The sequence below is a fragment of the Acinonyx jubatus genome, chromosome B1 (assembly GCF_027475565.1).
Source record: "Acinonyx jubatus isolate Ajub_Pintada_27869175 chromosome B1, VMU_Ajub_asm_v1.0, whole genome shotgun sequence".
Taxonomy (NCBI): Eukaryota; Metazoa; Chordata; class Mammalia; order Carnivora; family Felidae; genus Acinonyx; species Acinonyx jubatus.
The window spans coordinates 181,580,990-181,608,765 of record NC_069382.1 but is presented as its reverse complement, the minus strand read 5'-3'; the positions used below and the strand labels follow the sequence as shown (position 1 = coordinate 181,608,765).

Below are 27,776 nucleotides of genomic sequence, written 5' to 3'. Positions count from 1 at the left end.
GAAGTGCTATCCAGTAGAAAATGAATGCAAGCCACATATGTAATTTAACTTCTTATTACCTACATATTTAAAAAGTAAATACGAAACTAATGAAATTGACCTTAATAATATATTTTATTCAACCCGAGTGTATTAGTTCCTCAAGGCTGCCATAACAAAGCACCACAAATCAGGCTGCTTAAACAGCAGAAATGTTTGGTCCCAGAGTTGTGGAAGTTAGAAGTTTGAAATCAAGGTATCAGCAGGATTGGTTCCTTCTGGGGTCTGTGAAGGAAGGGTCTGGTCTATGCTACTCTTCAATATTCTGGTGGTTCACTGGAAATCTTTGGCAGTCCTTGGCTTGAAGATAACACTCTTCTTGGGTCTTGACATTGTCTTCCCTACGTACGTATCCCTTTCTCTTCACATGGTGTTCTTTTTATCAGGACACCAGATAACGTCACCCTACTTCGGTACGACCTCATCACAGCTAATCACATCATCAGTGTCTGTATTTCCCAATAAAGTCACACTCTGAGTACTGAGGGTTAGGACTTCAATGTATGAGTTTGGGAGGATATAATTCGACCCATAACATCAAGATATTTGAAGTATTATCATTTCATCATGTAATCAAAATTAAAATTATTGAGATATTTTAATTTTTTCCATATACTATGCCTTTGAAATTCAATGATGAACTTTATAGATAGATAGATGGATACATACATACATACATACATATACTTATATGTGTATTTTATACTTAAAATAACTTAAGCTCATACCACTAAATTTTCACCAGAAATATTTTATCTGGGGGTGCCTGGCTGGCTCAGTCAGTGGAGCACACAGCTCTTGACCTCGGGGTTGTAAGCTCAAGCCCCACATTGGGTGTAGAGTTTCCTTAAAAAATAAAATCTTTAAAAAAAGAAAAGAAATATTTTATCTGTATGTAGAGAGTTCATAAAATTTCCAGGGGAAAGTAGATTCACATATCCAAATTTTACAAAGCACACGTAAGAGTTTTGCAATAACTGGATTAAGTATCAAAAGAATCATGTTCCTGGGGCGTCTGGGTGGCTCAGTCGGTTAAGTGTCTGACTTCGGCTCAGGTCATGATCTCACGCCTGTGAGTTCGAGCCCCACGTCGGGCTCTGTGTTGATAGTTTGGAGCCTGGAGCCTGCCTCAGATTCTGTGTCTCCCTCTCTCCCTGCTCCTCCCCCACTCATGCTCTCTCTCTCTCTCTCTCTTTCTAAAAAATAAACATTAAAAAAAATTTAAAAAGAATCATGTTCCTTTGGTATTTGCAGAGCACACGCACACAGTGGGTCTTCAGTCTTGAGGGAAGATGTAGTCAGTGGTCACAGCTTCCGTTCTGTCCCACTGTGGATGTGAGGGATGTCCCTTACCGACGCTGCCAGTCAAATCTCTGACATTCCATACTTACGGGCTTTTCTTTTCTTTGCTCCGTGAGTCAATAAATTACATTATTTCGGTTTTGCCAATTTGGGTAGAATTTTCTGCCACTTGCTATGAAGAATGCTAGCTATCACGGCAAACAAGATCTCATTAATGCACACGTCAGGAGTCACCATTTCCTCCCCACAGAGAAGGCAACAGGCTGGGAGAGCTCGAGCAGCATTCCCAAGTTCCTCAGGCCAGGAAGCAGCAGCAGTTAAGATTCACCCCCGTTTATGTCTGACTCCAACCAGGGTGGCGTTTCTAACCATCCACACGGCCTCCTGAGTGTAGGACACATACAAACCAAAGGAGGAAAGGCAAGAAAATGGTAAATCAGGCTGCAGAAAGACAACACCAAGGCACGAAGTGGAATGGGGAGGTTTTTACTTCCTGCGCCTCAAAAAAAGGGAAATGAATTACATGCATGTACATGGAGTGAAAAGAGCTAGCCTTGAAATAGGGAGGCTGAGTAAAGGCTCTTAAGAAATGTGCTTTACCGAGTGGGGAGGAATAATTAGGAGTTATTATGTCAATTGCATGCAAATAGGAACTCTTCAAGTAGTCAAGAGTATTGAAAATAATTTGAGGTTTAACACGATTTTGCCATTCTCCCTGGATTTGCTCTTTGACCAACTGGTAGTTTTGTGGTTGCTGATGGCTCCTTATGATGCCCACAGAAAATGGATCCATTTGAAAACTTACACTGGGGCTCCGTGAAGTTCGTCCTCCCCATTCAATGAATCATTTGGGACATACCAAACATCGGAATGAAGTACGAATAAGGACTCCCCGGGAAAGGAAACAGTTCATCTTGGAGTATAGCAGGCCAGGCACAGAGACACGAGCCCCTTCCCTAGCAGAGACTGGGAGACCCCATTCTCAGAATGTCACATTAGTCCTCACACCCTTCTGCTGGATGGGAAAACCAATGCTCAGAGAGGTTAAGTGACTTGTCCCCGCCACACAGGACATTGGGGGCAAAGCTTGCCTTCACTGTCCTTCATAGGCCCAAAGACCTACATTTAAAGATCCTGGTGGTTTTTCACTTTGCATTTCTTTCTTGTTTGCCTTTGTATCTCCCCGAGTGCTTTGTTATGTCTGTGTAATGCCTCCAGGCCCCACCACCCTGTGTTCTCAGGAGGACTCACGGGAACACTAATGACATAACTGGGAGGTCTCAGATGTGCTGACAAACAGATCTCCCACACGGGAGCTCTGGAACCCTTGAGACGTCCGAAAGCTTCCTGGTGAGAAGTTGGAAGGACACCCAGCTCCCAATTCTGCTCATTGCTCTGTTAACAGAGCGTTCCAGTGGCACAGAGTGAAGCTAAGCACCTTCTAGGGTTTTTATGAGAAATTTTTTTTTTTCTGGAACATGGCACTTTGGAACGTCCAGTCCCTGTCTCCACTTAGAGTTGAGTGAAGTTGAGTATTCTACTCATTCCATGTGAGAATCAGTGTCCTCATCTATAAAGTGATCAAAGAGTCCCGACTTCATTGTGGCTGTTCGGTGAATTACATCTAGGTAACATACAGGCATTTTTCTTCCTAATTGCCTCCCCGCCCTGTGAAATCTGGATGTGTATCTGTGCTTTATGCATAAAAACAAGATTTTTTTTCTTCACCCAAGAACCAGTTTGCACACTGAGATCTACATCATCTCATGCCATCTTTCTATATCAGGCACTGGATCAAAGTTCCAAGACATCTGTTTCCAAAACAAACCATCAGTGTTAACGCTTGCTGCACAGGCTACTTTAGTCTCAAGTCACTTTCTTCAAGTGCCCAAGAAACACAGGGGCGGATTTGAAGACCCCTGAACCACATCCTCATGCATGTTGTATGTTACACGTCCAGCGCCTCTTTGCAAATTCTGGAGTCTGCCCTTTCTGGCTGGAGATTTAACTTCTCAGCCCTGGCATTCCTCCTGGTTTGGTCCGTCTGGGCTTTTCACAGGCAATCACAGGGCTTAAGGAGGTTTTGCTCACTGCTGATTCGGGGCTGTGGGGCATAAACACATGTCTTCTGGCTACTCTGTCCAGTGCAGTCCACAGATCTATGGGAAGGGAGAAGAGTAAGTATCTAATGCTTTGCTGTTATTAAATAGTTACAAATCAGGCATGCACAATAAAAAAAATTAGATGCTAATAATTTGTTATCGAAGTATAGAAGTGGGTTTCCTTGAATCAGAAAAACCACTGTTGTGAAGGATTCATTCATGTATTTAGTAGACATTTATGCAACACCTGATGTGTGGCAGGCTCTGGTCTAGGTGATGGCAACGCAGCAGTGAATGAAGCAGTCCGTGTTCTTACAGGCTCTCTAAGTGTGGGAAACAGAGGATAAACAGGTAAATGCCCCGCAATCAGTATCAGGAAGGGAACACAAGCTGGGTAAGGCTTGGAGCACAGGAATAGAGCGCTGCCTTTCAGCAGGTGGCACTTAACAAGGGCCAGTGGAGGGAGGTTGGGAAGGTCCTACTAAGTGGAGGGGAGGGAAGGCAAAAAGCCTTCATGTGTTCAAGGAGCAGGAAGAAGGTTGAGGTGGATTAGCACAGACAGATCAACGTGGAAATGGCAGGCTTGATGGCCGGGAAGCCAGCAGGGGCTTCCCAGGCCAAGGTAGGAAGCTTCGGTCCATTTTAAGTGCAATGGGAAGCCTCTGGACGGCAGGGGAATGACAACAGCTGGCAGGTGAAGAATAGGCTTTACCTAGCAAGCAAGGAGGGGAGCAGCCTGCAGAAGGGTTTATGGGAGGCGTGACAAGGGCTCGGACAAGTCATGGTACCAGGAGGCTTGTGATCTGGAACCTGTGCTTTAGAGAGTTATGAAAAATGTCCAGCCTCAACATTTTATATTCGCACCTTGTCTAACCAATCTTGGGAAGCACTTGCAATATAGATAAGTAGATATGACACACGCACACATAAACACTCAATAATGGCAGGAGGCAGTGTGTGTAACCAGAAGCATGGTAGAGAGAGTGACACACATTTAAACATTTATTGGGTGCTTCCTATGGACAGATCTTAACCTGAGCACTTTCTGTCATCCTATGTCTAAGCATCCTATGTCATTTATGAACTTCATTTCAACCCTCTAGCAGATGCATTAATATCCCCAAGTGAGCAAGTGCAGCAAATGAGGACCGGCTAGTAAGCAACAGACCCAGGAATAAACCCAGGCCTATCTGACCCTACACTATGGCATAGCTGGTCAGCTGAATGGACTTTCATTTGGAGATGCCCTCCAAGGTCCCATTCAGGTCTAGGCTTTGTGACTTTATGGTGTTGTCCCAGTCGTCAGGGGGGACTGAGGCCCTATAGAGAGGCTTCTGAACATCCCTAGGAGAAGGAACTGTGCCTTTCTTCCCTGTAACTCCCATTGGCCGGCATAGTACCTGGCTCATTGTAAATCCTCAACGATGTCTGTTCAGTGAGGAAATGAATGAATGAACAAATGAATGAACTCAAGTCATTCACTCTTTCCCAAACCAAAAGTGGTGCTGCCTCTTTGTATCACATTGCTCGGGCATAGAATTAGCAGGTAACTTGCCTGGAGGGGTGCAGGAGCCTGGTCAAATTTTCATTCATTTATTCATACATGGATGTGATAAATATTTAACAAATACATGCCATGTATAAATTTTTGTTGAGTCAAGGTGTTCTCCCCTTTCCAAATGATAAAAAGCCAAGATGACAAGCAGAACACCAAACACCGAATATAGCACTTAAAAACCTTGATTCCAGAATTCCAGTTCAGATGCTCACCACCTGAATGAACTTGATCTACTGAGACTCAGCTGCTTCAGCTGCAAAATGTGGCCAATCATATTCCCTTCACGAGGTCATGAGAACCAAGTGAAAAGGGCGTCCCCTCAGCATAGATTCTATACAGTTAAGTTACATTGTTATGACTGCCATAACTACTGTCATTGTTAGTCTGTTAGCCCTCATTTTTAAAAGAATCTGGCTCCTTAGTTTTGGCCTTTGTCTTTCTCTTCCCCCCGCCCCCCACCCCCGCCTCGAATGGAGACAGTAGAAAGGAAAGGAATGTCAAACCACGAGCTCTGCCATTATTTAGATTAGAAAACACCTTGCAAACACATGAGCTACTATTTTATTAAATACCCTTTCCCACTTAATTTGTCTGAATCAAGCCTGTTTAATTTAATAAAGACACTCCAGTAATAGCATAATTTTATAGCTTTTTAAAAAACTTTTTATTTTCGACAGAGAGAGAGTGAGCACACAAGTGGGGGAGGGGCAGGACTGGGGAAAGAGAGAGAGAGAGAGAGAGAGAGAGAGAGAGAATCTCAGGTAGGCTCCACACGGAGCATGGATGCAGGGCTCGATCCCACAGCCCTGGGATCATGACCTGAGCCGAAATCAAGAGACGGACGCTCAGCCACCTGAGCCACCCAGGCGCCCCACGACATTTTATAGCTTTAATAAATGTCACCAAAGTAATGCTAACCACCCACCAAAGTGAAGTGATTATGCCAGAGTGTTGGAAAGGGGCATTTGTTGAATTCGGTGCAATCACCTGTTGACTATAGGTCCTGGATTGAATACTATTTGTAGATGTAAATCAAACTCTAACACAAGAAAACGGCGGCAACATTTACTGCAAACAGTGGCTTGTAACTCTTAGGATTGCATGAAGTCACTGCCATTATTTGCTTGGCCTTTGACTGTCCCAGAGCCTTCGTGTCAAAGAGGCACGGGGAGAAATGAATGGAGAGGAAAGACCACAGTTTCACATTTGTGCTCGGTTTGCGCAGTGCATCAGCTGGAGATATGATAACGTTGGAGGTTTTATTTTGCTATTTGAGGGAAAAGGCAAAAAACTGGTAAGTTTTTTATTGCTCCTGTAAGAAATTACCACAAACTTCGTGACTTCAAACACATAAACTTAATATGTTACAGTTCTTGAGGTTGGAAACGTAAAATTAATCTTGCTGGGCAAAAGTCAGGGTGCTGCTGGGACGCCATTCCCTTCGGGAGGCTCGAGGGGAGGATCCTCCCCCTGCCTTCTCCAGCTCCGAGAAGCTCCAGCTCCATATATATATATATACATACAGAGGAATGATCCCAAATCCTTGAGGAAATAAGGAGAATGTCACCTGACCTTCTAGAGCCTTTTTCCTGAAGTGTGCTGCCCTGACAGGATCCAGATCCTGGGCAGCCAAGTCTTCAATCCATTCCTCACGCTTCCCTGGTTCTATCCCTTCGAGGCAATTCCTCAGGTCTCTGTGAGGGAGCTGCTGGCTGAGTTGAGCTGATGAGAGGGACTGAGAGGGCGGGAAGGGGAGAGGAAGGAGAGAAGCTGAGGCATTTCTCCCCTCCCTGTTCACCTCAAGTGGCGTCCCCTAGTCTGTACCACTGTTACAGCTTCTTGTTGGTGACCTTGACTTCAGACCTCCACCTCCTCCTTACCGGCAATCATGGCTTCCTGCTGAGGCTAATCCCTCACTTACCTCTAGGTCTCCTTTTGGCTTCTCTCATCTGTGAACAAACTCCTGTGTTGAATTCACTCTCTGTAAATACCCACAGGGGTTTCTACTTGCCTAGTTGGACCCTGACCGATACAGGTGGGGAGAAATTATTTTAAGTAGACTTTAGAGGAAAATAGACACTTATTTCAATGATAATATCACTACTCAGATTCGTTCTGAAATTTCTTTCTCTTAGAGAATTGTCTTAAAACCACCTTTTCAAGCCAAAAAACACACCAGACCAGTGTATTAACTTTCTGGAGCTATCGTAACAAATTACCACGAACATGGAGGCTTCAAACAAAATCAATGTATTCTCCTAGTTCTGTAGGCCAGAAATCTGCAGTCAAGATATCGGGAGGGCTGTATTCTCTCCGAAGGCTCTCAGAGGGAACGCTTTGGTTTCTGCTCCAGCTTCTGCTGGCTCCTGGCCTCATGCCTGTGACACTCGCATCTCTACCTCTGTCTTCACATGGCCTTCTCTTGGCTGTCCTCAATCTCCCTCTGTCACATTCTCAGAAGACACTTGTCATTGGATTCATGGCCCACCCAAAAAATAAAAGATGATCTCATCCCGAGACCCTTAATTACCTCTGCAAAGACCCTTTTCCTAAATAAACACACACGCCCAGAATTCCTCAGAATGGGACGTGCACATGGACCTTTTTTGTGGGGGAGGGGCATCGTTTAACCCACTACAACTTGTTCCATTGCTCTGTGGCCAGCTAGGAAGATCGCTTACACACATATACACGCGTGCATGTGTGCACATGCACACGCACTCACACTCATTGCTCTATCATCAACTTTTTTCACCCAACTTAGCTCTCAATGTTTTTTGCTGTTTCCAAAAATTAAATCAACTCTTAAAAGAGTTGAGGAATAGCGGGATGACATAACAGCATAAATAGAGAAGACAAATGATTTGCTGATATCACAAACGTTGGTCAATGGAAGTCCGTCTTTCGCCATGGCTGACTCCTCCATTCAAGCAGGAAAGGGATTTGAGTCTCTTTACTACAAAAGTATGCTTAGTCCACTTTGTACTCCCTCTCTGCCCTCACTCAGCAGTTGCTTTTTCTGTTTTTAATCTGAATATATGTTTTCTCATTTATTCTTAGTGCCCATTTGTCTGCCGAGTTAAATACAGGTAAGACAGCTATTGGCCGTGTGATTATTTTTAATGGTACAGGGAGGTCCTTCATAAAGGTGTAAGTTTTCACGGGATCTTCTGAAGGCTTCATTTATATCATTGTCCATGTCCTGATTCAAGTCGATAAACAACAAACAGTGACGTAAATGAAGACTTTAGATGACTTACTGAGATAATACTCCAGTTACTGGTTCAGAGCAAATAGAATCCTTAACTAAAATATAGCTGCACTGACTAATGCTCACCAAGAATAAACTGGAAAAGAGCATTAGATGTAGAAATAGAACAAGTAATTGCCCTGAATTAAAAAGAGAGAGAGAGATGTGCTTGGTAGATGAGTCAAATTCCATATAATTTTTAATGTAAGGGAGAAGCAAAGTCCTATGTAGACTATTTGTAGAGTCTTCAGAGAGCCAAGGGGAGGGGACAATGGAGCTTTAAGTGTGCTTCCTAGTGACTGGTTCAAGAGCACCCCTCTCCCCTCTCCCCTCTCCCCTCCCCATGTGCGGGTACTGGGGAAGGCTTGTCTCACAACATAAAGATACTAGAGGAAGGTTTTGTACAGTATTAATTAAAATGTAAAGAGGAAAGAGCCCCTAAAATCCCTTTCTTTTCCTTTTTAAAACTGCGAGTGGCCAAATGTGTCACCGACCATACAAGGATATGGATTATTCTCACAAAACACTAATCTGACACATATTTTATGAAACTCATAATAGACTTTCTATTGATGAATTAAAGCCACCAGTCACTGTGCTGAGGCCATTATATACATCTCCAATATTTACGACAACTCTGCCCTTTTATAGATAAGGAAATTAGGTCTCAGAAAAGCAAAGACTTTACCCAAGGCCACAAATGGAATTACCTCAATTCCAAAATGCCATTGACTGTGGGACTCACCATTGATTTCGTAACTGCTTCACAGGGACCAACAAAAAAGACACTTCATTAACTGTACAGCTCGGTGGTAAGATCAATTGTGCTTTCGAAAACATTAAAATTTGAAGGAAAAAAACAGAGCATCTGAAACCCACAGAAATGTGGCAGAACATCAGCCTCAAGGAAGGGCTTCGGCATCAAGGTCTCTGTGGACCCGAGACCCAGGTCGTCTCCACGAATGCCTGCTTACTGTCTGCTGTGTGGCTCAGGGCCAATAGCCAGCATCACACTGTAAAACAAAACCACAGTTTCAGTCCTCCGTGTCTCTGGTTAGCTTTTCTGTAAGCTGCATCAGCAAGGGCTTTTTGTTTTTAAACCTAACATCAGGCAGCGTTGACTCATCGGCATCTCCCCCATCCACTTCTTCAGTCCGCAAATATTGTGAGCCAGAGCCCATCCCTCCAGGGCCCTGCACGGGCTCTGGCTCAACAGCGAAGAGCAGAACTCTGTCCTCATGGAGCTTCCGTGTGGGCTGGAGGAGGTGGGAAGATGGGAAGCAGGGACATTAGTAAGTAAGTAATCACCCAAACCAATGAGAGGCACTCCTGGGGTGTGTGCTGTTCAGGGAGAGTCCTCAGTGCTCTGGAAGCCTCTCTAAGGGAATTTGATCTACTGGGGAGGAGATGGCATTCCTGAACTGAGGTCCAGGAAGTGAGGAGGGGTTACCTCTGCTAAAAGGGGAAGGAAGATCATGCTTCATAGAGGGCAGAGTATGTGCAAAGGCCCTGTGGTGAGAGCAGAAGGGACACAGGGAGAGGAAGCAGGCCAGTGTCATGGGAGTGTGGGGAGTGAGGAGGCTGGTGAGGTGGCAGGTGCATCCAGGAGGGTTTCAAGAGCCACTAGGCCATTGTCCAAAGCACTAGAAGACCATGCCCCTGGAGCTCATCTCCTTGGGTTAAAGTCCCTATTTTATCACTTATTAGCTGTGTTATTTAATCTCTCTGTTTGCTCATGTGAAGTATGAGGATATTAACGAGGATTACATTAATTAATGCTGGTGTATGTAACACCTTTTAGGACGGTGCTTGGTATATATCCAGTGATGTATGTATATATTTGCTGTATCATTCTAAGAGCAAGAGGGAGACAATGCAGCTTTGTAGCAAGAAGGTGACATTCTCAGGTTTGGATTTCAAAAAGGCCACATTAACCTCCATGTAAAAAAAATGGATTGTAGGAAGGGAAGAAGCTTCAGGTTGGCCAGGTAGAATTGTTGCAACAGTCCAGGTGATACTTGAAGAACGATGGTGAGGCGGAGACAGACAGAAGTAGACAGAATGTAGAGACAAGAGACAAAATCAACAGGACGTGGAGAGTGAGAGGAAGGGCTCATCCTGGTCAACACCACCATTTTTACCACGTGACAGCCAAGGACCTATGACTAGAAGACTCAGAGGCAAAACAAGAAAGAATTCTGAGAAAGCCAGGAAATAAAAAACACAACAGGTATTTTTTTTTAATTTTTTTTTTTAACGTTTACTTATTTTTGAGACAGAGAGAGACAGAGCATGAACAGGGAGGGGCAGAGAGAGAGGGAGACACAGAATCGGAAGCACGCTCCAGGTTCTGAGCTGTCAGCACAGAGCCCGATGCGGGGCTCGAACTCACGGACCGCGAGATCGTGACCTGAGCCGAAGTCGGCTGCTCAACCAACTGAGCCACCCAGGCGCCCCAAAAACACAACAGGTATTTAAAAGAAACACCTGCAAAGCTACCAAGGTTACCAACTTTGCATTCATCTATTCGTGGTAGAATAACAGCTGTTTTTCGGACAAGATGATCATTTTCACATCTGCAGAAACCAGCATTATGCAAGTCAGGGATAAAGGCATTTTGCTAGGTAAACCACAACTGCCAGGAAATGCTGAAGGATTCATTTCTTTTGGGTACTAGAACTAGACAGGTGATCCTGTTCTTTTGTTTTGTTTTGACTTGTTATTTTATCTCAGGAGGCAGCCTTTCCTATTTTTTCCACCCATGGGCCATGATGGGTGCACATTATTATGCCCAGTGGGGTTGTGCAAAGAGGCCGTGTTGCTTCTGTACCTCCTGTCCCACTTCCTCCTGCCACCTCCAGTGCTGAGGGACCTTCTGTGCTGCATGTCCTTCTTCAGTCTTTTCTGGATCCCCCTGCCATTTGGGAGGTCCCCAAGAAGCTCCCTGGGCTCTTATCTGCCACTGGACTTTGTACATGCAAGGGGCTTTGAGCAACAGAAATTCAGGGCCATGAGGAGGAAGGTGGTTGGAAAGCTTCTGTCAGGATTCAGCCTTCTAGTGAGGTAATATAGTGGCTTGAATAGCGTCCCCTCCCCAATTCATGTCCACCTGGACTCTCAGAATGTGACTTTATTTGGAAATGGGGTCTTTTCTTAAAAACTGAGAACAAACTGAGGGTTGGTGGGGGGTGGGAGGGAGGGGAGGGTGGGTGATGGGTATGGAGGAGGGCACCTGTTGGGATGAGCGCTGGGTGTTGCATGGGAACCAATTGGACAATAAATTTCATAGAAAAATAAGTAAATAAATAAATAAATGAATAAATAAATAAAAATTAAAATAAATAGATAAAAATTAAAAGACAAGAAAAAGGAAATGGGGTCTTTGCAGGCATGATTAGATAAGCATCCCAAGAAGAAATCATCCCGGATTTGGGGTGGGCCCTAAATCCAATGACTGGCGTCCTTATAAGAAGAGGAGAGATACAGTGGAGAAGGAGATATCAAGATGGAGGCAGAGATTGGAGACATGGGTCTAGAAGCCAGGGAAGGCCAGGAGGTAGGCCAGAAGCTAAAAGAAGCAAGGGAGAATTCTTCCCCCCTCTAGGACTTTGGAGGGAGCATGGCCCTGCCAGCACCTTAATTTTACGTTTCTGGCTTTGAAAACTGTGAGAGGATAAATTGTTGTTTAAGCCACCAAGGTTGTGGTAGTTTGTTACGGCAGTAGGTAGAGAAATACAGGTGGAGTGTTGGTGCAGGAGATGCAGAGGGGCTCAGAAGAAAGGCAGAGGATTGGGGTGGTGGTCTCAGACAGGAAGCCCCTCTCCCCCCTGCCCCCCCCCCCGCCCCATCCCAACAGGTTAACTTCCAGGACCAACCGAAGGCAGGGTATGACTGCAGAATCAGAAAATGGTTGAACAATGACATACAACCTAGATGGTATGGCGAAAATGACCGTCTACCAGTGCCTTTTCTCCCTTCCTTCCTCTTAATGATAGAACCGCCCCCTGCCAACAGTTACCACCCAATCTGTACCTTCTTCCTCAACTGCAGTGTCAGATGAGAGACAGAAGTAAGTTTGAGTCTCGTGTGAGGTTCTGTGTCTTTGCAATGAGTAGTTTGGCTTCACCCTAAAAAAAATGTGGGGGAGCCCACAAGATGAAGTTGTAATGAGAGGTCCCCAAAGGTGGGTATTTAGGGTAAGACGGTGGAGCACAAGTCAGAAAAAGACATTTCTCAAGCTTTGCCCCCAGGGGGGCCTGGGCCCAGAATGTTAATTGCCACTATAGACCATGAGCCTATAATGTAGGGTCAAAACTTCATCCGGGCTTGGCCCCTGATTCTGAGAAAACCAGTGGGTAATAGGGGTCATGGAGGTTAATTGCCAGCTTTTACTACACAATCACACTGTTGGCATTTGAAATCCCTTTGTCACCAGGCTACTGCTTGTTTAAAGCCCTCAGTAATAATGACAGTGCTGTTTGGAGACAGGCTCCAAAATGTGCAATCAGCTCTCTTTCCTGAGCTTAACCAGGGCTGAATATGTGGGTTCCCCAGGTAACCGTGACAGTGTCCCCAAATGGGCAAAGTCCAAATACACAGGCTGAGTGGTCTTTCCTCCCCTCTCTGTCTCCTAGGCCTTGAGCTCTCCTTAACACCCCTCCGCCTGCCAATTTGGAGCTCTTAGAAGAGTGTCCCCTTCACACGACATTTGCAATGCAGTTATCTACCTGCTTCCCAATGACAGCAGTGCCTTGGGTAATAAATTCTCCTCTCTCCGACATGCCTGAGAAGGCAGCCTCTTCCGCTGATGGAAAAATTAACCTATAAACTGAGGGCCTTATTACCAGACACAGCTTGCAGCCCTACAAGCCAACCCCCAACCCTCCCCTTTTTCCTTATTGTATAAAGAATGTCACAGTAATATATTGAACTGTTTTCGTGGGCATCCACATCAGCTTTGCAAATGGTCACTTATTAAAGGAAGGCGAAAACGCACGCAGGGCGGTCAGGGTGGAGGGTGTGCCAGCCTGCCCCTGCACAACCAATTTCCGGTGTCGAAAAGTGTCCCATCCGTTTGGGGGAGGGGCTGTCGCAGATAGTCGCAGAAAAATCTTACATTTTGGGCTCGGCCACCAACGGCACTCCCTCCTCTGTCGCAAATCCAAAGGTGGTATTTCGTGAACTTTCACTCTTCCCACTGTCACCATGGGGAAGACTGACAGAGAAAAGTCGAGAACGAGCCCCGAGGCTAGAAACTCAGGGTCTCCGGAGTGGCCTATGCTGCCCAGATGCCTTCCGGGGAGGACGACAGGTTTTGTTTTCCCAGGAGAAGGCTGACCGACACCAGGCATGAAGGGATGCTGCAATCGCTCCCCCCAATACGTATTTTCACTGCCTTCCTCCTCAGGAGCCCTTGCATTCTTGAGTGCAAGTGCCAACTGTATTCAAAGTATTTGTTCCCATTTGTCTCAAAAGACAGCAAATCCGGGAATTGCATATTTGTTTATCCTGGCCTCTGTAGTCCCACTCTTTCACACCTCTCTAACCACCCCCCCCCCCCCCACCACCTTGGGCCAAACCTCAGGGAGGCTTGGCCGGCCTCTCTCCTCATGAGTTTTCTGAAACAGAACGAATGCTTCCACAATTCTGCTTGCAAATCCAAATTGACTGTCCACTGCCTAATTCTCAGGATGGTACCCAAATCCTTCTGACTCCAATTGGCTTCGCGCCTTAACCTTTCCATCCTACCCTTCCACGCACCATCAAAGCTCTGCCATATCACCCCCCCCCCCCTTCCGGTCCTTAAATTTACTCCTTCAGGCTTCCCTACATGTACACATCTTCTTTCTGCCAGGCTCCTTCTCTGCTCTACCTGGCAAACTCCTATTCATCCTTCAGGACCCGGTAGTTTAAATATCACCTCCTCTTTAGGACTTCCCTGACACCTCCAGGAAGACTGTTCCCTTTCCTGTCTGGTCTCTTGCTTGGCTTTGCACATCACATTGTGATTAAGAGCTTTTATCACATCGTATCATAATTGTTGCATGGCGAGAGATTTTGTGATTATGTTACACAGGGAAGCTGCCTAAGACAGGGTATTTTCAATTTTTCACTATAAGTAATCCCAAGATGGTTATATCTCTGCTTATTTACTTTGGACATATTGAGAAATATGAATAAAAACCATACACTTTTTTTTGAAAATCATAAAAATTTTCAAGGCCCTTGATACATGTCACTAAATTGTTTTCCAAAAATGTAATAATTTACCCTCCTACCAGCAATGATGAAAGATCCCTTTTCTCACCACACTCAACAGAATTTTATTTAGAAAACAAAACAGGGGCGCCTGGGTGGCTCAGTCGGTTAAGTGTCTGACTTCAGCTCAGGTCACGATCTCATGACTCAGGGGTTCAAGTCCCAGGTCAGTCTCTGTGCTGACAGCTCAGAGCTTGGAGCCTTCTTCTGATTCTGTGTTTCCCTCTTTCTCTGTCCCTCCCCTGCTTGCTCTCACGTACGTGGTCTCTCTCTGTCTGTCTGTCTCTCTCAAAAATAAATAAACCTTAAAAAATACAAATCTGTCATATTTCTTTGTGGGAATTTTCAATTCTAGTTCATTTTGGGTTAATTTTAATATTGTGTATGGAGTTTAGCTTGTACAACGTCTTTCCTTTCATCATACGTTTCATGCTTTAGAAAGTCCATTTCCATCCCCGAATCCTATAAACAACTTGAAATGTCTTCTAGACTTTCTGGTTTCTTGAGGGGGAAGGGGAAAGTTTAATTCTCCAATCAGTAATTCTGATCAAACGTATGAGGTGAAATCTGCATTTTCCCCCTGATAATTAAATAGGTGTTCCAATACATTTATTTAGCAATTTTTTCTTTACTCTTTTATTATATTTATCAAATAAAAATCTTATGCTAGAGTTTTTTCTGGGCTAAATCTTCTGCTCCATTCATCCATTTGTCTGGATAGATTTTAGAGGCTGGATTTTTACTATCACATTATGTTTTCTGGAAATTAGATTTCTCAAACCTCATAATTTCCCATCTACTCAACTATATTATAGGGCTATTCTCCTTGCCTGGTAGCCTTTATTTCATATCTTTCTATTTGAGTGTGGCTTCCTTGGGAAGCCCTCTTAACCCTCATCTAATAAAGCTCCCCTCCCCAGGGCTTACCTAATAAAACACTTTATTACAATTCACTGCGTAGAATACCTTAACTCTTTGTTCTCTTGCCTGCTTATTCCATTAGACCATCAGCTCCTTGAGGGAAGATTTTTGCCCCTTTATTTTGTATCCCTATTACCTAGTAAGTATAATGCCTTTCTCAAAGTAGGTGCTCAATAAACATTTGTTGATTTGAATTGAGTTAAATTGAGTTGAGTTGAATGGAAGCCAATCATATTGAATTGGATTGCTAATAGTGTATGGATTGAGCTGGGTCCCAGATGTCATTGTTTAGCAAACTGGCTTCCCTTTCTGTATCAGTTAGGCTCCAGCAAGGTAAAAAGAAACCACTCTAAGTATTTGAGACAGGAGGCAGTTACTGCTAGAATCGCTGGGGGCAGAGAGGAGTAAGAAATATCCTGGCTTCTGCCTTCTTTCTACCCTGCCAGTTCCCACCATTGGGAGTCACTAGCCAAACACAGCCAAGGTCAATTATATTGGAACCTGGGGAGCACAGCCTGTCAGGGCGACTCCCTCCATACAGAGCAGAACAGGAGAGGGAATGAATTCAAGAACAATAGGACCCATACATTTTTTTCTTTTTTGTTTGTGGTTTGACAATATTATTAATTTCTAAATGGCGCAGCTAGGGAAATGAGATAAGGAAAGTCAACAAGTGAAAAATCAACCCACAATGGAAGGCAAATTAACAGACTGCAGTGCCTCCTTCTAATAGACTCTCCTCTCCAGTGGTCTAGGAGTCAGCTAAGTGCTTGGGGAGCAGGAGTGGCAATGATAAGGGGGAGGCCATGATAAGTTAAGCATGGCTGCAGTCTCATTAAAGATCCAAGGGTGACGTTGGCCATCAATTTTCTTTTTCCCAGAATCTTTCTCTGATTTGATGCTTTGTGAAGATGGATGGCTGAAATGCAGAGAGAAGACAGAAAGGAAGTCTAGGGATCCCGGTATACTCCCGAGCTGCTGGGTCTCAAACTGGGCCAGATGTCCACATGTAAGAGAAAAGAAAGCAACAAATATATTGCAAGATGACTACGGAATGCTGGGATCTTGGCTTCAACAGTCTAAACGGAGATCCAGAGAAAGTATGGAAGAGACTTTTAAGAGCTTTGCTTTGAGAATTGGAAAAGCCACTTTCAATTCTAAACTCAGATGCTGAGTTGACTGTGTAAATTTGGACAAATTACCCAAACTCCCTGTGACTCAGTTTCCTCATTTGCAGAATGGGAAAATGAATAACACCTGTCTCCAAGGGCTACTGTGAGAATTAAATAAGATTATATGTGTGAAGCGCTTCACCGTAAACATTCGGGAAATGTCGGCCCCCACTTTGGTGTTGTTTTTTCATTACTGGGCGTGTCTTAATAGAGCTGACCCATGGCTCTGTGTGTGCTGTGCTGTATTTTCTGCCTGAAATGTCTTTCTCCTTGGTCTCTTCTCCCTCCTTGGTCTCCCACCCCTCCTTCAAGACCCAAATCAAATGTTACCTCCTCCAGGAAGTCTTTCTTCCCTGATCCCCACAGGTCTGAGTTGGCTGACCCTTCTCTGTGTTCCCATGGCATCCTGTTGTTACACTTACCATATATCACTTCCCACATTGTATTGTTTTTGACAGATTGCTTAGTGGGCCACGAGAAACTAAGACTACAACTAGATCTTTTCATTCTATCTCTTTAGTCCCTAGTACCTGGACCAAGACATAACAGGTGCTGAAAAAATGCCTGTTGAATAAGGGAATTATAATTTCAAGAGTCCCTGGAAAACTCCTCTTACTTCCAGAAGTGCCTCTCTCACTTCCTAAAATTCTACTGTCAGAGCTTCTCCTTCTAGCTAAGACTCTGGTCTTATTTAAATCCTATATATCGCCCACCATCCCCTGCCACCTGCCACCAGAAAATAGGTGCTCAACTAATATTTGAAGAATCTAATTGATTGAGAAGTTGGGAAAAAATGCAGACATCAGCAAATCAGAGAGGAGAGGATGGGGTGGGGCAGAATAGAAGGTACCTTCTCAGTAGGGATCTCTCACCGAAACAGAAGCCCAGCTCCTCCCACTCAAGGCGAAGTTCAAGGAAAGGGAAGGCTTCTTCTGGGTCCTCTGATTTTCCTGGGGTTCCATTTTCCCCTGTGGCCCTTCCAGACCTCCTACTTCATCTCCTCAGGAAAGCTCCTGGTGCCTTGGTCTGTTCCATGCCTTTGAGAGGATAGACTTTACTGAGAATACTTAACTCACAAGAATGGGGATTTGAAGGAAGGAAGGGCAGGTACCCATGCCAGGAACTCTGCATGCAATTTGCTACTGCCTCTAATAATGCAGAAAGGTAAATGCTGTTAGCTCCATTTTACAGATGGGGCAAATGAGGCTCAGAGAGATGATCGCTTTGCCCAAAGCCAGGCAGCAAGCAAGTTGTGGAGCAAACACACCACAGCGCCAAACATCTAAGAGGCCTTCCGTGAATGCATGTATTTTATTTGCTAAATCTGGCCACCCTACCGTATTTCAATGGTGGGTTCAAAGTACTTCCCTTGCTGCCCTAAGTTCATAATGGGAAAAGTTTCCTGGCATTTTTCTTCTTTGTATTGCTGCTCTATAGAAGTTGGGTATACCCAACTTTGCATTTCTATTTCTAAGTTCCCTGATTTACGTGTTATCTCTTGGTGATTTTTTTATGCCTTCCTCTTCAAAGTTTTAAAAGGGTTATCAAGCACTGGGCTAGCTGGATGTGTGGTGATGTGTGTTGTATTGATATAGAATACAGAAGAAACACTGTTGAAATGTCTTTTTTGTTTTTGTTTTTGTTTTAATACATACACACTCACTCAACAGGAGATGGGTGGTGGGTGATATGCTAAGAAGAAATGACATCATGTTTAGACCAAAGACTGGGAAACGCAGCCTTGCTGGGTGACAGCCAGTCAAGACAGCCCTACCTAATGGATAGTACAAGCGTTGTTTGGGGACATTTACTACAGAATACGATGGGGTAAAGGCACCAAAGGTGAACAAAATATCATCCTTCATAGGCAGAAACACAGGCAGTGACAGAAAATAAATTGCTGGCGAAGTGTCTCTTCAAGAAAAATAGGCTTAAATGTCTGCCTGATGTGAGTACTAGAGGCTGCTAGGATTTTTATCAACTGTAGGGATGGAGCTCAGCAAAAGAAGTTTGTTTTATTTTTCTTTTGGAGGGGGCGATGTGATGTAGAAAAAGCTGGTTGGGTTTGGAGAAACATTAAAATGCCTAGCTTCTTTAGCAGTAAGCATTTTTCCTTTTTCTCTCTCTTTCTTTCTTTCTTTCTTTCTTTCTTTCTTTCTTCTCTCTTCTTTCTTTCTTTCTTTCTTTCTTCTTTCTTTCTTCTCTTTCTTTCTTCTTTCTTCTTTCTTTCTTTCTTTCTTTCTTCTTTCTTTCTTTTTTCTTTCTTCTTTCTTTCTTTCTTTCTTTCTTTCTTTCTTTCTTTCTTCCATATATTTAACCTCAAATAAATAGTTTGGGAGCAATATTGGATAACATGATGGTAGCAGAATACAACACTGAAGACCACAAAATTTTGTAGCCGAAAGAGCTAGAGTTGCATCCTAACTCCAATGACTATTAGCTGGTTAAGTTACTTAACCTCCCTATATATTAGTCAGGATAGGATAGGCTGTGCTGCAGTAACAAAAAATGCCCCATGGCTCCAATTTGATTTATGGCCTTGTGTGCCAGTCTGATGCAGGTTGAACACCAATTCTCTGTGGCTCTGCTCCAAGCAGGGATTCAGGGGTTCAGGCTCCCCCCATCTTTTGACAGTTTCACCTTAAACACGTGGCCTCAGAGGTTGCTGTGGGAGGGGAAGAGAGGGTGACAGGTAATGCGGGAGATCCCAGGGCCAGGCCTGGAAAGGATACATATCACTTCTGCCCATACTCCATTTGCCAGACCCAGTAGAGTGGCCCCACCTAACTGCCACAGAGTCTAGAAAAGGCGGTCCCTCAGTACAAAAACCAGGAATTACCCCCACCACACTGTGTGAACATCTATGTAAGGCAGAATATAATAGAACCTGCTGACGTGGCTGCTGTGTAATTCATGGCTCGTGCCAACATAGCTACTGTTATTTGAATGTAAGCTGATACAGGTATAGCTAATGTGTCCAAAAATTAGGTTTGGGTTCTAGTCAGAGTCATGGAAAACCTAGAATGGTGGTTACCAGGGGCTGGGGGCAGGGAAGAATGGGCAGTTACAGTTTACCGGGCACAGGGTTTCTGTTGGCAAGGTGAAAGATCTCTATAGAGGGTTGTGATGGTTTCACAATTGTGTGGGTGTACCTAAGGCCATTGACCTGTACACACACAGGTGGTTAAAATGGTACATTTTCTGTTACGTAGATTTTACCGTAATTTTTAAAATAATAATTTTGTTAAAAATCAGGTCTGGGTTAACTCCAAGGTCTGGGTTCAGCTGGCTCCGGACAGAGCAAGGGCTGTGGAACTCGTGTCCGATGGCAGTCAGGTTGATTCTGGGCCTCAGCTTCCAAGGACATGAAGGAAGTTTGATCTGATCCTCTCGTGTTGTGCTTTATCTTTGGAAGCATGGTGTTTAAAGTTGTCGAAGTCTATCTAGAATGCAGTCACTTAGCATGAGGATTAAAGCAGTGATGATCCCAGTCACTTTTCCCGGCACCCGCCTCTCCCATGCTTGCTGGCTTTCCTGTCCCTGGGTCTTGCCCTGGTCTCAGTCGCCTCAGGTCTTAACCCTGGGTTTGCACCGTCCAGCCGGAGTTCCTGGCCCTGGTGCGCAGTCAGATTCGTCTGGGGAGCTTTAAAGCCTACGGATACCCAGGCTGAAGCTCATTTCAATTAAATCAGCCTCTCCAGGGTGGGGCCTGGGCACCAGTGCCGTTTGAAGAGCTCCCCACTGATTTTCCTGTGCATCCAAGCTGAGAACCGCTGACTACAATCTGTTCTGGCCTCTTCCCAGCTGCCTTTCTGCAGCTGCTGAAAGCAGGGCCCTGAGGGCAGACTCAGGCTTCAGCCCTATTTCAGCCCCTTCTGTGTGGCCTCAGGCACATTGCATAACCTCTCTGGTCCCTAGTCTTCATATCTATACAATAGGGGTGATGGGAAACAGTACAGTGCCTGGCATAAGGTTTCAGTGCTTACTATACAATGATATATATTATTATGAACCTTTCTTGTTACTGTTACCTCCTGAGAAGGATAGACTGCCAATTTCCCCATACAAATTCCTTTTTTTTTTCTTGTGTACCCATAGTCCTGGTTATAGAATCTATTTTCTATAAATTATTCAATTTATTTAAACTAAAAACAAACAAACAAACAAACAAACATCACCCTTTTTCCTACCCTCACCCCCAACCTCTGGCAACCACCAATCTGTCCTCGGTATCCATGAGTTTGGCTTTTTGTTTTTAAATTCCACACATAAGAGAGATCACACAGTATTTGCCTTTTTGCTTGACTTGTTTCACTTGCATAACTCCCTCGAGGTCCACCCACGTTGTCACAAATGGCCAGGTGCCTTCTTTTTCATGGCTGAGTGATGTTCCATTGTATGTACGTAAGTACCACAATTTCGTAATCCATTCAGCCTTTGATGGACATTTAGGTTGTTTCCATATCTTGGCTTCTGTAAATAATGATTCCATGAACACAGAGGTGCATATATCTTTTTGAGTTAGTTTTCATTTTCTTCAGATAAATACCCAGAAGTGGAGTTACTAGATGGTACAGCATTTCTTTTTTTTTTTTTTTTATTTAGGGGGAACCTCCATACAGATTTCCACAATGGCTTCACCCATTTACGTTCCCACCAATAGTGCACAAGGGTTCCCTTTTCTCCATATCCTCATCAACACTTGTTTCCTGTCTTTTTGATAAAAGTCATTCTAACAGGTATGAGGGGATATCTCATTGTGGTTTTGATTTGCATTTCCCTGATGAGTGACATCAGGCGTCTTTTCCTGTGCCCCTTGGCCATCTGGATGCCTTATTTAAAAAAATAGCTATTCAGGTTGCTCAGTCAGGTAAGCGTCCGACTTCGGCTCAGGCCACGATCTTATGGTTTGTGGGTTCAAGCCCCACATCAGGCTCTGTGCTGGCAGCTCAGAGCCCGGAGCCTGCTTCGGATTCTGTGTCTTCCTGTCTCTCTGCCCCTCCCCCACTCGTGCTCTGTCCGTCTCTCTCAAAAATAAACATTAAAAAAAAATTTAATAAAAACAATTATAAAAAATAACTATTCAGTATTCTGCTCATTTTTTAATCGGGTTGTTTGGTTTTTTGCTATTGAGTTGTATGAGTTCTTTATAGATCTTGGATAATATCTTCTTATCAGATATATGATTTGCAAATATTTTCTGCCATTCAGTAGGTTACCTTTTCATTTTGTGGATGGTTTCCATTGCTGTGCAGAAGCTTTTTAGTTTGATGCAGGAATGTTTTAACTTGCAGCGTGTTGCCTGCCCCACCGAGATCCCTCAGATTCCGTCAAAAACCATGAAGGGGCCGTCTCTCTTTGTCCCTTAACATGGTCCCTCCCTTGGCCAGTCACCTGCTACTCTCTTACAGCGCTCTTTTCCCTTAGAACATTCTAAATCCTATTAAGCAAAACCAAACATGAATATAAATAATCAAATCCAGATTTCTTCCTCCTACACCTGCCAAGAAGTGCGACAGAAATGTTCTTATGGGGGGTGGCCCTTTAACCACGGCTTACAGGAATTTGTTCAGGCTGGTTTGAAGCTTAGGAGTATGGCGCGGTAAGGAGTTGTTGCCAGTCTGAGTTAAACTAGGTTTAGTCCTTAATCTCCTAAACAAACCCAATTCAGACAGGCTGAGGCACGAGGCATGCTAGCTAGAGCCAGGCCATTGGGACAGGTGGGAAAGTCAAGGCAGCTAAGGAACAGAGGGACAGAGACTAGGAACATGCTCTAGGCGCTAGCCTGGGAAGGGAGTGACCTTGTACTTGGTCAAAACAGGAGGTGAGAACTGCTCCCAGACATTGTAACGGGTATGAGTTTTATCCTTGCTTCATTTACATAAAGCATATTATTTACATAATTATGCATCAAATTAAATACAAGTCAAGCCTCCACCTACCAAGTTCTTTTCCTGGGAAAGATCCTTCAGGGGTTAGGTGGGGGGAGACAGGAGTTCGTAACTAATCCAGAACGTCTCCAGAGGGCCCTTTTGGTGGCCAGGTCTCTCTGGACATTGTTGACAAGCCGGAGATTCTGAGGACCTCCAGGTGCTCCAGGTGGGAGCCTCCCAGAAAACCACGCTCAGGGCACCTCCTTCGAGGTCTAACCACATCAAAGGAACTGAGGTGAGGCCCCGCCACCCCGGCCGCTCTCCCAATCACATGCCCTTCCAAGTCTTTGAGAACTTTGCTCCCAGCTCTTGTGACTTGGAGGTCTCCCACTTCCCCGCTCATGCCTCAGTTTGCTCATCAATGAAATGAAAATTGTGCCCTCCTCAGAGGATCAGATTGCAGCAAAGAATGGAGGAGTTAATACGAAGCTCTTGGCACGGTGCCCAGCACAAAGTCCTGCGTGCCTGTTAGCTTTTGTTAATGTTGCTAATCCTCAGAGTCCCCCCCCCCCCCCCCCCCCCCCCCCCCCCGCCACCCTCAACACCACCCAAGCTTCCTGTTGATGCTGCTACCCCTCCCCCCACCGCCAACGCCACCCAAGCCTCTGCATCCCCTTGTAGCCTCTGGGCTCCTTATCTAAGCTTTCAAAATCAGGGGTCCCTTCCTTCCGCCCCAAGCATAACAAAATGCTCAGTTTCAAGACTCCAAGTTTCCAAGCTCTGCTTGCCTCTTGAGGGGAAAGAAAAGACCAAAAAAAAAAAAAAAAACAAAAAAACAAAAAAAATGCCTTTCATTTTTACCAACTCATCTGCCATTCCAAGGACATATAAAAACCTAATATTTCAATATCTTCAGCAGCTGGGAGCCTAAGGAAGAGGAAGATCCAGTTCCCCAAGAAGGAAGGCGGACCATATATTCACTTTTTCATTTTGTATTAAGCACCTACTGTGTACCAGTAAGACAGCAACCCCCCCCCTCCCCCTCCAGGAGGCCACAGTTTAAGGCTGTGTTCTCAACCCTGGTTGCACATTAGGATCCCCTGGGGAGCTTGTAAAAGCGTCAATGCCTCCAGACCTGTTAAATCAGAATCTCTTGGGGTGGGGTGGAGCTCAAGTGGCAGTATTTTTTAAAGTTCCCCAGAGGAGTCCAACGTGTAGCTAAGGGGAGAGCCAGTGATCTAGTAAGAGTGGCAGGTAAAAGATTATTCCGATCCGGTGTTGTTACAACAGGCAAGTGATATATAGTGCCACTATGATACCTCGGTAAAGCCGTTGAAAACAGGCAAGTATGAGGTTACCGCACCCAGGGAGGACAGGCTGATTCCACCCAGGGATTGGGGTAGAATTCAGCAAAGCCTCCCAAAGGCGGGAAGTTTCCTCCTGCTTAGATAGCAGAAATAGACATGCTGAGATAATGAGGGGAAAAGTGTGCACTTAATTCTCATTTTGAAAGCAACAGCCCCCTGTGTTATTGACAGTATAGGACACACTGCATAATTAAGTCCGTTAATGAGTATTAATAAAATCGGCGCATTTTTTTCATTTAGATTAACACTTCTCAAGCCTCGAGGTGGTTTAGTTGGAGCCTACTGGGAACTCTGAGGGAAGAAGCCTGATGTGTGAGCAAAAAAAGAAAGTCCTGGACCAGAAAAAGCTCAGTGGCAGCTTTGACTCACCTTTCTCTCATCCTGGGTCTGAGGCGTCCCCAGTCCTCCTCGGTCTCTGCGGTGAAGAGAGTCCAGACGTGGCCCTGGTAATTCCCCTTCTCCCGGTGCTTTTGTGCCATTCATCACGTTAAGAGGTGGGACCGTAGGGACGCCTGGGTGGCTCAGTTGGTTAGGTGTCCAACTTCGGCTCAGGTCGTGATCTCATGATGTGTGAATTCGAGCCCCGCGTCTCTCTGTGCTGACGGCTCAGAGCCTGGAGCCTGCTTCGGATTCTTTGTCTCCCTCTCTCTCTGCCCCTCCCCCATTTGTTCTCTCTCTCATTCTCTCTCTCTCTCCCCCCAAAAAGTCATTAAAAAAAGAGGTGGGGCCCATATTCTCTCCCCTGGGATCTGGACTGGCCTGTGACTTGTTTTGATCAATAGAAGGTTGTAGAATTAATTTTGAACTGCCATGCCCAGGCCTGAAGGGTTGGCAGGGGCTTCTTTGTCTCTCTGGAGCCCAGAGGTCATGCTAGGAGGAAATTCAGGCTACCCAACTGCATGGTCACAGGTTATGCATGAAGAGAGGCCTTGGAGGATGCTATGGACTGAATTGATCCCCCCTGAAATTCTTGTTGAAGCCCTAATCCCCAACGTGACTGTATTTGGAGATAGGTCTTTTCTGGAAATCAGTAAGATCAAATGAGACCATAAAGGTAGAGCCCTGATCTGAGAGTATCTTCCTTATAAGAAGAGAGACCAGAGCTCTCTTCCCACCCCAGCAACAAGGCATCTGTCTGTACACCAGCAAGACAGCCCTCACAAGAAACCAAACACTGCCAGAAACTTTCCAGACTCCAGAGCTGTGGGGAAATAAATTTCTGTTGTTTAAGTCACTCAGCCTGTGCTGTTTTGTTACGGCAGCCTGAGTAGAAACACATAAAATGCGAGGCCAACTTGGAAGTTCCAGGTCTGGCCAACCTCCTAAGTGAAGGGAGGCACATGAAAAAACCCAACTGAGACCAGCAGAAAGTTGCCCACCTGAGCTCTGGCCAACTACTCGACCTACAGAATCATGAGGAAATTAATAAATCATTGTTCTAAGCCACTAAGCCTTGGAGTCTTTTGTTATATGGCAACAGCAACTGAAAAAAAAAAATTCTCCCACGGCACCTTTCCTTTCCATTGAGTAGCTTCACAGTCTGATGGAACAATGCTTGTTGTGTCCCAATTATTAGTTGGGCAGCTATTAGCAGCCTCCCAATAAGAGCTTTTAATCTGGGGGTCATGGAATTCAAGAAGGTCCATGAACTTGGATAAGAAAAAAAAAAAATAACATCTTTATTTTCGTTAACCTTTAACTGAAACTTAGCATCGTCTTTCATTATGAGTGAGACAACCAGTTACAGCCGTATAAGAATACTTGTGACTTTGTCACTAATAGAAATCACAGATAAATTTTTTCATATCATGTTACAATTGTTATCAAATATCCTAGAATATCTTTCGGGCTTATCACTACCCACTGCTAGACATTGCTATTTAAGGCATTCATAAAGGAGTGCACATATTATAATAAATTTGTTCATTAACATTTCAATAGCTGTACTTCAATGTAATTTATTTCTGCTGCATCCTAGTGTTTTGTTTGATGCATTTAGAAGCATCATCCTGCAATGTTATCTGTAGGCTTCACCAGGCTGCTGAAGGGGTCCATCGCCCTAGAAAGGAATAAGAAGCCCTGAACCAGAGGTAGATATGAGCCAAAGTTCTGTGCTCTACAAATTTCCCACCAGGTTTCACTGAAAGCAAGTGTCAGACTAAGTCCTGCCACCTACACAGACATTTATCAGCAAGCTGGCACTCAAGCAGTTCCTACAATGTATTCTGGAAGCAAGATCAAGTTCTGGCTCCCTCTGTCTTTTTAGGAGTTCCTATGGCATCTCATCTGAAAGGTTCATTCAAGGCAAATATTCTAGTTGCACGATTCAACCAACTAGCAGCTGGACACTATAATCATGTCTTAGGAACTCTTCCAAAAATCAGAATCAAAATAGTGCGAATGCGAATAATATAACAGCTAGCACGTAGTTGAGAGCTGCTTCTTACACTAAGCGCTCAACATAAATTAACTCATTTAAATCCTCACAACTACCAGATGAGGTAAGCATATTATTATACCCAGGTTGTAGATGAGAAAACTGAGGCTCACAGAGGTTAGTAACTTGCTCAAGGTCACACAGCTAGCTCCTAAGCAGCTGAGCTAAATGTGGAGCACACCAGTTAAGTCAAGGTTGGCAGGCAGAACTCCGGTATCAGATTTCTTAAGGCTGCGCGATCACAGTGTGTAGCCAGGTTTGAGAACTCATGTATTGTTGGATTCCCTGGACACTCAAACTCCGCTCATGCAAGAGTGGGAGTCCCCGTACAAAATTCAAGCCCATCCACACATCTTGAATACTTCGTATTTCACCAATGAGAAACAATTTCTAGCATCCATTATGTTGATTAACAAAGCCTCTGACATTGACCCAAGATAAAGATTGCTGAAAACTTGTGGTGGCCACCTCAAGAGGTTAGACTGACTTGAAATGCTAACCACCCACCCCTGGAACACTCTGATTAGAATGTTCTAAATGTTAACTGTCTATAAAGCATGAATCAAAACGAACTCACATTTATACTTATAATGTATAAATCAGAGATCTTATACTATCTCTGTTAAAATATTTTAGATTAACTTATAGACAACATAATGCTTCACCGTTACATCTACTCCCTTCTCATGTTGACCAACCTAACAAATCTTCCCGCCTGTCCTATAGTCAACAGCTGGAGTTTGGCTAATCAGCTAATTTATAATATTAGTAGATCTTTTTAACCACCAAATTTTCAACATGGAATTTCAAGATCAGGTGCTATTTCCCTGTCCTTGAGATCAGAACAAGATCACCTCAAGCTATCCTGTCCCCCCCTTTATACTTTATCACTATTCTGTCAGGATCTGAGACGTTATCCTCTTTGCAAGCTATTAAGTTAGCCTGACATGGTTTCATGGATGTTGGCAGAAGACACGAGACTCTTGGGTCAGAGACAAAAGGATTCATTATTCACAGCCTCGCAAGTAGTGGGGCACAATGTTGGCGCTGGTATTCGTATCTCCCAAGTCCCATTGGGATGACCCAGAGGGGCCTGGTGGGATGCATTACATATAATGGATTTGCACTCCAGCAGAAGAGCGTGGGGGAATTTATAGCTTCTATAGTGAGCAGTAAGCAAACCTGCTCTATGTGTGATGGGAAACAAGATTGCTCACCACAAACACAAGCCTGAGAAACGGCCTAGTAGAGAGGGTCTCACATTCTTGGCATACCGAGCAATGAAGAGCAGGACACTCAGCACCCATATTGGATTGCTTCTGCCAACACCCGTTGCTTTGTTTTATTTTCATCTCAGCACCTAGCTTCTTGATATTTTCTCATTAGTTAGTTCCTACCCACTTCTAATGCAGAAGCAGCTCCACGAGGGCAAGGACGTGTCCGCCTTTTTGTTGCTAATTCCCCAACACCAAGGATAACACCTGGCTTGGCCCACAC

The 27,776-nt window shown here is 44.5% G+C and overlaps 1 long non-coding RNA gene across 1 annotated transcript; it reads right to left on the bottom strand.

Annotated features, from left to right (window-relative positions):
* Nucleotides 1–8,614: 8,614 nt before the first annotated feature.
* LOC128314578 (uncharacterized) lies at nt 8,615–26,855 on the bottom strand. Its single transcript, XR_008296383.1, has 3 exons — nt 24,212–26,855; nt 9,358–9,507; nt 8,615–9,264 (listed from the first exon to the last, which is right to left on the bottom strand). It is a non-coding gene; the product is annotated as an uncharacterized LOC128314578 (long non-coding RNA).
* Between the last annotated feature and the right edge of the window lie 921 nt (nt 26,856–27,776).